The sequence below is a fragment of the Mustela lutreola genome, chromosome 4 (assembly GCF_030435805.1).
Source record: "Mustela lutreola isolate mMusLut2 chromosome 4, mMusLut2.pri, whole genome shotgun sequence".
Lineage (NCBI taxonomy): Eukaryota > Metazoa > Chordata > Mammalia > Carnivora > Mustelidae > Mustela > Mustela lutreola.
This window is the reverse complement of record NC_081293.1, coordinates 156,766,377-156,779,149: the sequence shown is the minus strand read 5'-3', so window position 1 is coordinate 156,779,149 and position 12,773 is coordinate 156,766,377. Positions and strand designations below refer to the sequence as shown.

General features: G+C 46.1%; 1 protein-coding gene across 8 annotated transcripts in view; it reads right to left on the bottom strand.

The window, feature by feature from the left end:
- Positions 1–12,773, bottom strand: part of MINDY4 (MINDY lysine 48 deubiquitinase 4) — a 116,957-nt gene that overhangs the window by 77,179 nt on the left and 27,005 nt on the right. The gene's annotated exons all lie outside the window — the stretch shown is intronic.

Genomic DNA, 12,773 nt, shown 5'->3' with positions numbered 1-12,773 from the left:
AAATCCTAGAACTGCTGAGCATACGTAAAGATGGCACGGGCGTTCATTTTTCTGTTCTTCCAAACTTTCTGTAGGTTAGCTCTGCTTTAACATTGTGGCGGGAGGGAGGAGACTTGGGGTAAGCTTTAACAGGAGCTAGGATACAACGAAGAGCTAATAAATTACTAGGAGCTATCAGATGACATGACCTGGAATGCAACTCAGCCCCAAGTGAGAAAATATGTGAAAGAGCAAAGAAGAGATGTGGAGGGGGAATCTTTCATTCCAGTGCCTATCGAAAAGGAGTTCCAGAAGGAAAAATAAAGAGGGTGTGAGAAAGGAGACTATAGAAAAGATAATGGCCAACAACTCAGCAGACATGAACCCTCACAGAAACCTAAGAAGCTTCAAACGGCACACGTGGAAATCAATGCACACCTAGACATGTCATCTTGAAATGACACATTAATGAGAGAGCATTAATGACAAGGAGAAAAATCTTAGCAGAAAGGCAGAGTATCTATACACAAAAATTACTTTAACAAAAGACATCTTTAGTATTCAAACTAGTAAAGGTAAGGTCAAAATGAAGACATTTTCAGACAAAGACTGAAAAAGATCACCATTACAGACCTTCCCTGAAGAAACCACTCACAGACTTACTTTAGCAAGAAGGAAAGTGAACCCAGGAGAAAAGAGCAGGACTGAGGCAATGACGAGAAAAGAAATCTGGAAGCATGTAGATAAACCTAAATGAGAGCTGATGGTAGAAAAAATAACAATAGCAACTAATTAGGGGGTAGTTCAAAACACAGGGATAATACTAGATGGTGATTATACACAGGAAATGTGGGAACAGGAAATGAGCAGCTGAAGCTTTCTAAAATCCTTGTATATTTTGAGGGGGCAGAGAGACTGATTAAACTGAAACTTTAAGTCAATTATGATCAAAAAAAAATTTAAGAGTAACTGCTAAAATAGTCAAAGCATCAACTATAATGTCCAAATCAGAAAGCCCTAGAAGAAAAAATAAACACCCACTGGATTCACAAGAAAGTGCTGCTGTGGAAAACAGTTTGGCGGTTCCTCAAAAACGTGGACTATCGAATCACCATACCATCCTGCAATTCCACTCCTGGGTATGTACCCCAAAGAAGTGAACACAGGGACACAAGTTCATAGCAGCACTCTTCCCGAGAGACGAAAGGTAAAAACAACTCACGTGTCCACCAGCGAATGAGAGGATACACAAAACACGGTATATTCGTGCAATGCGATATTATTCCACCATAAAATGGAATGAAGCATTGACATGTGCTTCATTGTGATGAAGATGTGATGAACCACAAAACCATGACATGGAGGGAAAGAAGCCAGAGACCAAGGTCACGTACGGCATGATTCTTTTTATGTGAAACACCGCAGTTTGTGGGTTTCTAGGGATGAGGGGATGGGAGGAATGGGGAGAAACTGCTTGGTTGGAAGAGATTTTACTCTGAAGAGAAGGAAATGCTTTGGAAGTACACAGTGGTGGTTATGCAACCCTGTGAATGTGCTTAAATGACACCAAATCACTCACTTGAAAATGGTTAATTTAAAAAAAAAAAAAAAAAAAGGAAGGAAAAGAAGAGGTAAGAGGAAATAAAGAAAAAGCATATGGGAAAATGAAAGTACAGAATACAGGGGCACCTGGATGGCTTAGTCATTAAGCGTCTGTCTTCGGCTCATGATCCCAGGGTCCTAGGGTCCTGGGATAGAGCCCCATGTCGGGCTCCCTGCTCAGCGGGAAGCCTGCTTCTCCCTCTCCCACTCCCCCTGCTTGTGTTCCCTCTCTCATGGTATCTCTATCAAATAAATAAAATCTTAAAAAAAAAAAGTACAGAATACAGACGAATTCAAGTACATCAGTAAATAATAAGAGCAAACAAATTCAACTTGCCAGTTAAAAGACAAGAAACCCAAACTGATTTTTCTTAATTTGCAATATGAAGTTTCATAAGGCATGTGACACAAAAGATGAACTGTACCACATGGGAGAAAAGAGATCTCTTGTGGCCTACCCAATGTAGTTAATATTGTATCATCAGATTAAAAATAGACTTTGGAATAAAAAGCATTATTAGTGGTAAACCTACTTGTCATAGAACAACAAAAGGGAACAATGCAACAGGAGAATTTGGCCATATCGAACCTCTATAAAATGGGGGTCCTAACAGTCCTACCTCAAAAGCTTGTGGTGAGCATTACATAGGTCAGTCCAATAAGTGCTAAGAATAGCGCCTGAACAGAATTGCTCCATGTTCGCTGATGTAAGGATTATGGTGGTTACGAGACTTTGTGGCACCTTGATCCAAACAGCTGAACTTATCAATACAAGTCCAAAAATATGAAATAAAATAACAAACAAATGCGTCGGCCATGAGTGTGAAAACAATCATGGCCGAGCAGTGGTGCAAGAATATTTTAACACTAGAGACTCTGATAATGGAATTCACACCAGCAGAGGGGACAAATGGAAGATAATCTCAATAGATGCAGCAAAAACATTTGATAAAAAATACTCAGGTGCACTTTAAAAATGAAAACTTCAGCAAGTTCCAAGAGACAAGAAGGGTTTTGCTTTACTTGATATATATATACTTCAACCTGACAGAACATGCCAGCGCTGAAGGGAACATCCCAGTTGGAGGCAGGAGCCCAGGAGGCTGTCCTAGCCCACGAAACTCGGACTCTTCTGGAAACACACTAGAGGCAGTGCTCCAAGACAAGTGAAACTGACGAGCGGGGCCAGGTTTCCCAGTGCAGGTTCAGCACTCTTGCTACTTCCTGGCCTCTAACAGACCCTCCTTTTGGAATGAACAACAGGGCTGGATGGCAACGAAGCAGAGAGTTGCTCCATTGTCAGGGGACATAGAGGAATTGGACAGACAAGCCACAGGGCTGGCTCGCGCTGAAGAAGACTGGCATTGCTTTGAGTTGTAACTGCCCTGAGTCTCAGCTTCTCTTTCACCAGAATTGTCTTTGGAGGGTCAGAACATGGAGTGATTAAAGGCTTCAGCCCTTCCCCCCACCGCAGGAACTTCCTGGACATGCGGGGGTGGGGAGTGGGTAGCAAGTCCTTAGGAGGCACCCTCACAGGAGCAGCTGTGTCCCATTCTTTTCCTCAGGGGGACGTCCCATAGCCCCGTGCTTAAAGGCTCTCCTTAACTTCAGGAGGAATAAGCCTTGACAAGGCAGATCCCTAAGGGCAAGCTGATGTAAAAAGAACCTTTCTAAAAAGTCTTAGTTCTCCACAGAAGAAAAGATTCTTTTCACTTTCCTGCTATTTCTCTTCAGCTTCCTACAGTGGTTCAGCAAGTGTCCCCAGATAAAGGTACAGAAAGGGAATGGTGGCAATTTAGGCTGGGAAGAGGCTTGGGAGTCACCAGGCATAACCTCAGTTTGACAGATGAGGAAACTGAGTCTGGAGAGGGGAAGGGGCACCTCGGGTGTCCTCACCTCGCAGCTGCTTGGCCCTGTGGGATCCATGTCCCAACCCCAGGGAAGCACTCTATATCCCTGGGCAGCCCAATCGACAGGCATTTTTAAAGTGAAGCCTAGAGAACACGAGGCCTCGTTCAAGGTCGGGCTGTTGGGAAGTCATCTCATGCACTATCACAACATTTAACCAAATCTCAGTTTCATACCCAGCAGCTTCCAGTGCTCGAACGGTTGACCTTCAACATATAATAGCAATCCTTTTTTTTTTCTTTTTCCTCTTTCTTTTCTTTTTTCTTAAGGATGTGGAAAACTTGACTAGAATTGCCTGGTCTGACATTTCCTGTGAGAAAGCATTCTGCTTGGAATACTGTGAAAGCAATCTGCCTTAACAATTCAATCCAAATAAATTATCTTCCTGAACCCAGTGAAAACACCTAATTGGGAACTGGGCTGCACACCCAAGTCTCTCTCATCCGGGTCCATGATGACGAAGGTTGGAGCAAGATAGGGATCGCCCAGTGAGGACAGATTTGGGGGAAGGGGAGGGGACACTGATGGCCCTGTATCCTCCTGGAAAAGCCATCGGCTCAGCCTGTCTAGCTGGAGAGAACACACGTACTCCCGCCTCCCGGACCATTGTTCTTTTGGGCTGATGATTTCTCAGCTTAACTATCTTTCCGTATGCGCCCTTCCTCACAGGCTTTGGCACGCACCCTTGAGGAGAAGTGTGTGGAGCCAGAGCAATATCTGAAACCAAGTCCAACATTTCTCTTTCCTTGAGTCAGGCCGGATTCTGGCACATTCCAGGAACAGAGAAGAAATTTACCCAGTTACCAGGACATCAGACTGGGAGGGTTCCTTCAAGGGCACACAATTCACAAAACAAAACTGTACTAGGTGTGACCTTCCCTCGCATTATTCTCCCCTTCTCTTGGTTGGCACAAGGTCTTAGCATACAACTGGTATTTAATGGATGCTCTCTCTGAAAGCTGAGAAGTTCTCAGAGTTCACCTAGATGTGGCTCATCCATCTGGAAGGACTGGAAAGCCAGAAACAGAATGTTAGGCTCCAGACTCTCATCTCACAGGCATTGAGATTGCTAAAGTCACACTCCGTTCATTTTCATTTACTGGATGTGGGAAGCACGGATTGTTCTTCCTTCTGACCTGAACGAAGCATTAAGACAGGTTGGCTGCTCTTTCCTTCAAGCTGCTAACAGGTTCTGTGGCTCTCCCAGTTCCTATCTCCCTGCCCTTTCCACAGGCTCCACTTCCCCGGGTGTGGCTGAGCTCTGCTCCACGAGGAGACTGGTGCAGAGAGGGAGGTGTTGCTCAACAGCCAGGGAAAAGGTGCATAGAGCTGATGTTTCTCCAGGGAAAGAAAAACATCCTCTTGAAGGAAAGTGTCATCCGTGGAGTAGATCTCGGGAGTGTGGCCAAATCCACTGAACCATTCATTCACCTGAGCTATGCAGTTCACCAAGCAGGATGTTGCTACCCCATGGTCTCCTTGGCCTTGCCTCCTCCCCTCTGCCCACCAGCTCGTGGCTGCATAGCTCAGCCGAGCCCAAGCACCATGCAACACTGGCTGAGCCCAAAGACTAGGGCCAGAGTGAGAGAGACAAGACATGGTGCCTGGCCCATGTCACAGGGCCTCCCGGTTTGAGCCCCAGGCTACATCCCCAGCAAGTGGGATCACAAGCCCGCCTCTCAGCATGGGAGTGAGGACCCAATGGCATGGCTCTCCCAGAGACAAAGAGTAGCTGTGGCCCTGCCCTCCCCGAGGCTGGTATGAGAACCCAGGATGGAAAGGATTGCTAAAGTCACACTTGGAGTTATAAAAGGGAAGGTTCTGACATGCTGTCTGAAAGACATTACGTAAGAGTTGCCACCGGTTTCCACGGTGAACTGGAAAGCTGTGTGCAGATGTTTACTTAGCTGCTAGGAGAAGCTGCTTTGGGGCACTACCCTGCTCTGTTACTATCCTAATAAAAGCCAACACATCCAGGGAAGGAGCTGTCCCAACGAGAGGGGTCAACTTTCTCGGAGTCCCATTAAGCAGTGAAATCCACCTGGGTTCTGTTTGTTTAAATACGCCAAAATGTGGCTTAAAACAAATGCTGGGATGAAATACATCCATTTTGCACACACAACACTCTCCCCTGCATAAGCAGTGATAAAAGAACCATGAGCCACTGGGCTGAGACAACACTGTCTGGATGCGTTAACTTCTTATCAATCTTAAAGTAGAGAAATTTGGGTTCATTTACTTTTAGAGAAGATGACAAGGTCTATACTTCGATAACACTTACTTTTGTAGCTCACGTCTTGCCCCACAGTGGTCCTAGTTGGACAGTCACCTTCCCTGTTAAATAACCATTGTCCTTCCTGTGACATTCTAAGGGTTCTAAGTGTTCTCTAGTCTTGTCCTTAGGGTAATAATTATTTATCTGGGTATCTACATCTACCTCACCTAGCACTTGCAAACCATCGTTCTCAGCTTAAGTCTCACTAAAGGCCTGTATGGGAAGCAAGCATTTTTACAAATGCGGACAGAGAGGCTCAGAAACTTGGAAATGGTCCAAAACAAACCAGTCCACAACACACAGGCCCATGGTGAAGTGAGGAAAATACAGTGCATCGTTCACATGGACTGATGTGTTAATTTTAAACACTGCAATTTTATTTCAAGATTCTATCTGTATTTAAGTTTATGAAATTGGGTCTTAATGGTCTTACTTAGCTAGAAAATCAACAGCAGCAGCAACAAGCTGAACAGCTTGGGATTCACGGTGGAGTTAACAGGGCCCAAGCATCTGGGGCCCTCACTTGGACAGCCCCCTTCCAAGAGGCCCAAGCAATGTGTTGGCATGGTCTTCTGTTTTTGTAAAATTTGCAAAAATGTGATACCTTTATATCCTTTGTCTTAAAGAGGCCACTAAAACTGTGTAGGTTTCAGGCCTTCCCTCCCTGGAGCTGAACCAAGTTGGTCCCCCAGGGTTTTGTTTTTTGTTTTTGCGTGATTTTTTTTTTTTTTTTTTTTTTTTTTTTTTTTTTTTTGCTGACCTATGAACTCCCAGTAACCCACTGTGCCAGATGCCTGACACAAAGTCTCCTTGGGCCCAGAGACCCTGTCACTGTCTTGCCCAGTGGATACAGAGGGAGGCCCGGCCAAGACTAGTTCTTGCAACATCTTTTTCTTCCACCCCATGTTGCCCTATTACGCGAAAGGAATCTTCAGGAAATTTTGACCTACTCCAAAAGCAGAGAGAACAGGTCGTTGTCTGGAAGTTTCTTAGAAAAAAGAGAAAGAAACTGTTGCTTTAAAACCAAGTTAGCGTTGCTAACTTCGAGCATTACACCACTCACACACATAAGACCAGAGAGCTGAGGAATTTCCATGGGTGGGCCAGCCCCAACTCAGGACAAGCACACCCTGAGCTAAAATTAGATGTGTCCCTGAGCCAGTTAGGCAGCCTCCCTATGCCTCTTCTGGCAGCCAGCCGTTTTCACTTGAAATGAGGTGTGAGGGTCTCTGGGTACCAACCCGTGTGGGTCCCCTCCCTTCGCGCCCCTGGAGTTACCCCCTCTGCATCTAATGAGAGTTCCCAGCTATTCGGCACAGATGGCTCCTGAGCAGGGAGCCCCCAGCAGGTCGGGATATTTAGTGGGGAGCTAGGATGCTGCTCAAAGGTAGGGAATCTACGTAGGAACTTTCTACAAGCCCTAAAGCAGGGGAACACAGGGCCCACCTCACACAGAAGTCAGGAAATGGGGACTTCGAATTTTAGCAATTCCTTCCCAGTTCCTGAAGAGGTAATGAATTCATGTGAGTCTGTAAGCGCACTCTCTTTTCTACTTAATAGAGAAACTTTTGCAGAAGTGGAATGAAGCCCTTTGGCAAGGCTCTGGCTTCTCTGGTTTCTGAGGATCTGAATCCAAATAACACAAAACGAGACCAAAAGCTCAGGCCCTCCGAAACCCCCCCGAGTCCCCGCTGCTCCAGGTTGCACCCCTCTGCCACCGTCACCTGTCCCCGGTGGGGTGGGCGTGCAGGAGCCAACAGATGGCAGCCCCTTCGGGATTGTGTGGGCGAGAAATGGCCCCAGCAACGCAGCCAACAGGAAGAGCTTTGACCAAAGGTATCTGAAGCTTTTTCCAGAACAAATATAAAAACCATGTGAAGCGGCTGGACCCACGTCAGGCAGTCTCCTGTTGGAAATGTCACGTTGAGCCTCACGATGTGGGTGTAATCAAAGGATTGGAGGTTCCAAGAAAACATCCAGGGGGTCGGCAGAGGGAAGACACAGCCAGCTTGTACTGCCAGGCTGGGGGTGTACAGATTCCTGTCCAAGTAGTATGAGAAGGGGAGGGTGGATCTGGGGAGACAGGGCTGGAATCACCACCGAGACAACAATGGAACAGTCTGCTTTCTGGGCATCTGGACTGTAACCATGAACTACTGTTTCTGTCATAGCCACTGGGAGGTTCCTTGGGAGTCAAAGGGCCTGAGGAGGCCCACAGGTGACAGGGAAGGGGACCACCACACCACTCCAGGCATGCCGGAGTGCTCCCTAGCTGCTTCTTGGGCTGGCCTTGTGTTTTATATCATCACCTCCCCCAGATGCCAACCCTAGTGATATACTATGACCTTGTTACACTTCTTTAGGATCTTTACTGAGAGACAAATGACAGATTCTATTGACTATTCATTTTTCCTAATTTTCCTATGTGCATTTTCCATTTTTATTCTGAAAAATATTGACCCAACAGGAAAACTGAAGTAGCACAATGAACATCAGTAGACCATTCACTTAACAGAGACAAATCAACATTCACCATATTTGCTTCCCCTCCTCCCTCTCTCCCTTCCTCCTCCCTCGAAACACATGCATACACACAGAAACACACAATTTTTTTTTTTTCTGCTGAACCATCTGAAAGTAAGTTGAAGAGATAAGAACGTCATCCCTAAAGAGTCCAGCCTGAATCTCCTAAGAACAAGGACAGTCTCCTACAAACCCATGGGGTTTGTGTGCATGAGGACACTTTTTCAAACAAGAATCCTCGTTTAGGCTCTCCCACGTGCCAGCATCTTGTAAGTGTACCTTTTGGAGTTCTTTTCTTTAAAAAGATGGATAAATCCATCATAATGTCTTTATTAAGTGGGCCAGTGCTGCTTTTGGTTTTTTATCTAAAGTGGATACTTTCAACTTCTTGTTTCTTCTTTTAAAATACTTCCAGGAACATAGTGGGTCTTAAAGGGTGCCTGGACATCCACATCTAGGATAGAAGGGACCTGGGATTTGTCCGGAAGCTGGGAGGGGGTTGGGGGTGTGGGAGAGACTCTGGGTTGTAGAACCCGGATGGATTTCCTTGACTTCTGTGGGCACTGGTTCCTAACCCCTTGTCAAAATGCCGTCCTAAGTTCAGCTGCCCTCTATAGAGCAGCTTCTGGAACATGAGCGCTCAGTACACCATTGCTCTGTGAGGAGATGAACATGAAATTATGAAGGTGATTGTAAGCCCTGAAAAAGAGCCTCCAGTCTCAGAGGATAGCAGAGAAGATGGTCATGGTTTCCATTCAAAGACTTTTCCAGTTGGTTGATTTTTTTCCCCCTCATTCAAAGGAAACCTTATCTGAAGGCAGAAAAGCTGAACAAAGTGACAGTAGACCAAAGGAAGCACCATGGTCAGTGACAGGAATGCCATCCTTCTCTCAAGGACTTCCCATTTCTCTTTCCTCCTCCTTAAGAATCAAATGAAGCCCCAGGGCCCCCGTAAGGAAGCCTCTACATGGAGGATCACAGCCACAGGAGCCCAGCCAAAGATAGCTTACCATGCCCCCCACTGTCCACACGTGGCCTAGCAAGAACTTCTAGAAAAGAGAAAGGCAGAAGCACACATCTATGTCAACCTTCAGAGCTTTCAAATGAAGGCCCAGCCTCATCTTGGCCTTCAGTGCAAAGGAGAATAAATGTCTTAATGAAGGCAAATTTAATCCACAATGCTCCCTGAAGACCTACTATGTGTCTGGCCCCATGAGAGACACGGGTCCTGAGGCACAGGAACTAGGTCATGCTCTTGTCTTCACTGCCTCTGGCTGTGGCCTGTAAAACAGATCTAAACATTTCTCTCTGACAATCACAATCCCCCATAATCCAGCTCTAATCTTACTTTTCCATCCTTTTCTTATAAAATTCCCTATTACTCAGGAATACACACACATCCCCTTAAGAAAAAGGGTGTTTTTGGATAACCAAATAGTAGAAAAGAAAGCTAGGATTTATAACTACTGTGGGCTAAATATTTATATACATTATTTCTTCTGTTCAAACCCATAAACAAACCCATAAAGACAAGTGTATCATCCCATTTCTTAGACAAAGAAACTAAGCCAACAAAGAGATGAACAAAAACACTGTGCCAAGGTCACTCTGTTAGTAAGTGAAAAATCTGTCCAATTCTAAATCTCAGGTTCTTTCAAGCTCACCACTCTGAAAGTCGTTAAATGTGTTAAAGATGGGGAGCCATGTTTCGAGGTCTCAGAAGTCAGTAAAATGCCAGGTTTTCCAAACGGCAGTCCTCAATAACTTAACAAAGCTATATGTAATTGGAAGAAACGTCAAATAACCCCAAAACTCTCCTGAGCAGAATCAGCTCTTTCACTCGGGATTGAAAAGCTCCTTTGAGAACTTGCAATGCCCCAGGCCCATCATCACATCAGTTACCATTACTGAGCATGGTAGAAAATGAATCTTGATACTGTCCATGCAGCCCTTCCCAGACCCCACCCAAGCAACACACTTCCTGCCTCTCAGAGTCTCTGTGAATGGCCAGTTTCTCCTCTGCTGTTGGCGCCTAGCCCTGGGCTTACAAACATGCTCACATCTCTCCGTCCTGGAAAAAGGACCCTGATCCCTAACAACGCCACCCCACCCCGCCCGCCCCGGCCTTTTAAAAAATTAACATATAATGTTTTATTTGCCCTAGGGGTACAGGTCTGTGAATCGTCAGGCTTACACATTTCACAGCACTCACCATAGCATATACCCTTCCCAAAGTCCATAACTCAGCCACCCAATCCCTGCCCCCCAACCCCCAACAATCCTTAGTTTGTTTCATGAGATTAAGAGTCTCTTATGGTTTGTTTCCCTCCCGATCCCATCTTGTTTCATTTTTCCTTCCCTACCCCTTAAACCCCTGCCCTGCCTCTTAATTTCCTCATATCAGGGAGATCATATGATAATTGTCTTTCCCTGATTGACTTATTTTGCTCAGCATAATACCCTTTAGTTCCATCCATGTCATTGGAAATGGCAAGATTTCATTTCTTTTGATGGCTGCATAGTATTCCACTGTGTGTATATATACCACATCTTCTTTATCCATTCATCTGTTGATGGATATCTAGGCTCTTTCCATAGTTTGGATATAACACTCTCCCTTCTTGAGCTGCCATCGTGTCCCTATGCTTCCCTTCCCCTCTACACTTTTACAAAGCTCTGTGTTCCCTATATCTGACCTCACCCACACCATTCCTCACCCTGCTAGAGTTGACCTGCTGCCCCCAGTATCCTACTGAAAGAGCTCTTTCCAAAGCCACTTCCGTCACCCAACTTGGTGACCTGCCCAACTTCCCCTAAGGGTCTAAATCTGTCAAGTTCCTGACCCTCTCTCTTCTTTCACCTCCCCAGTCCACCTCTTGCTCTGATCACTGCTTTGCCTTATCACAACAAACACATGGCTCTCCCCTGCAGAATTTGGACCCAGGTGCCTTTATCATGCACCGTTGGCGGTGTCCATCCCTCTAAGGACATCAGCTTTTCGTCCCATGCCAGTCCCTGCCAGACACTTCTCATCCAGCCTTTCCCCAGGATCTGCATTTCTGCCCCACTCTGTGGAAACAGAAGGTCAGCTGGACATGCCCAGGATCTGACTCCTCATTGCTTTGTGACCCTGCCAGTGCCTCCCCTTTGGATCCCCATCTCTGTTCCCTGCACGCCCAGCCTCCCAGCCCTCCTCCTATAGGTTCTCTTCCCAGGTGTCCTGCTCTTCGACCCTCTGGCATGGTCAGCTCAGAGCCCACCCCGCCTTCTAGGTCTGGCTCTTGCCACTGGTCCTGCTTAAGCCTGCAGCACCCCTGGAGTGATCTTCTGAAGCACAGCTCTAACTAATTTTTTAAAAAACAACACCCACATAACTGAAAACTCAAGACACTTTTCTATCCCTCTATTGCTCTGTGAGCCAGCTCTCAAGGCACAGCCCCATCCTCTAGTCTCCTCTCCTCCTGGTCCCCCGCACGTGCCCTGTGTTCGAGCTACACCAACACATCCACCTCTTTGCGTTTGTTTACTCTGTCCTCTCAGCTCGGGATGGGTCTTCTCCCTGAACTTCCAGACCAACTCTCCAACTCCTTACCGATGTCAGCATTCCAACACCGCTTCTTCTCGATACAGGTGCCTGAAGACAGTTGTTAGGAGTGAGGCTCCTAGAGCCAGACTGTCTGCATGAACTCAGACTGGTCAGTCACTCTGTGCCTCAGTTTCCCCACCTATTAAATGAAGCCAGTAACTCTCCCAGTGTGGCTGTCAGGATTAAATAAAGTAACACATCTAAGGCTCTTGCCACGGAGCTTGTCAAATATGAGTACTCACTAAATATCAAGAGCTTAGGGGCACCTGGGTGGCTCAGTGGGTTAAAGCCTCTGCCTTAAGCTCAGGTCATAATCCCAGAGTCCTGGGATCGAGCCCCGTGTCAGGCTCTCTGCTTGGCGGGGAGCCTGCTTCCTCCTCTTTCTCTGCCTGCCTCTCTGCCTACTTGTGATCTCTGCCAAATGAATAAATAAAATCTTTAAAAAAAAAAAAATCAAGAGCTTAGTTATCCCTGAAACAATCCACACCTTAGCTCCATGGCTTTCCATCCTTGTCCCCTTGTCACTTGCCTTTTTTTAATCCTGTAGGACAGTCATTTGCATGGATGTCTCAGCCTCTGTGGGGCAGGAACCTATCCATCACCTCTCTCGCCAACACTATCCGAGCAAGCAAGGCACACTTCGTAAATGCTTTGTTGAATAAAATTAAATAACACGTATTTAGATTGAGATCAAAAACTGTTTACTCTGTTAGGAAAGGGCTCCACTTCTGAGGGGCCCAAGGTTACAAAAATGGCCTCAACAGGAAATGGAAGGAATCCTATGGCTTTAGTAACTTCTTGTGGAATGAATAGAGAAAACAACGTAGAATTTTCTGGAATGAGGCACACACATGGAATCCAGCTATACAGGAAACTGCTCTGGCAGGTCATCTTTGTGAT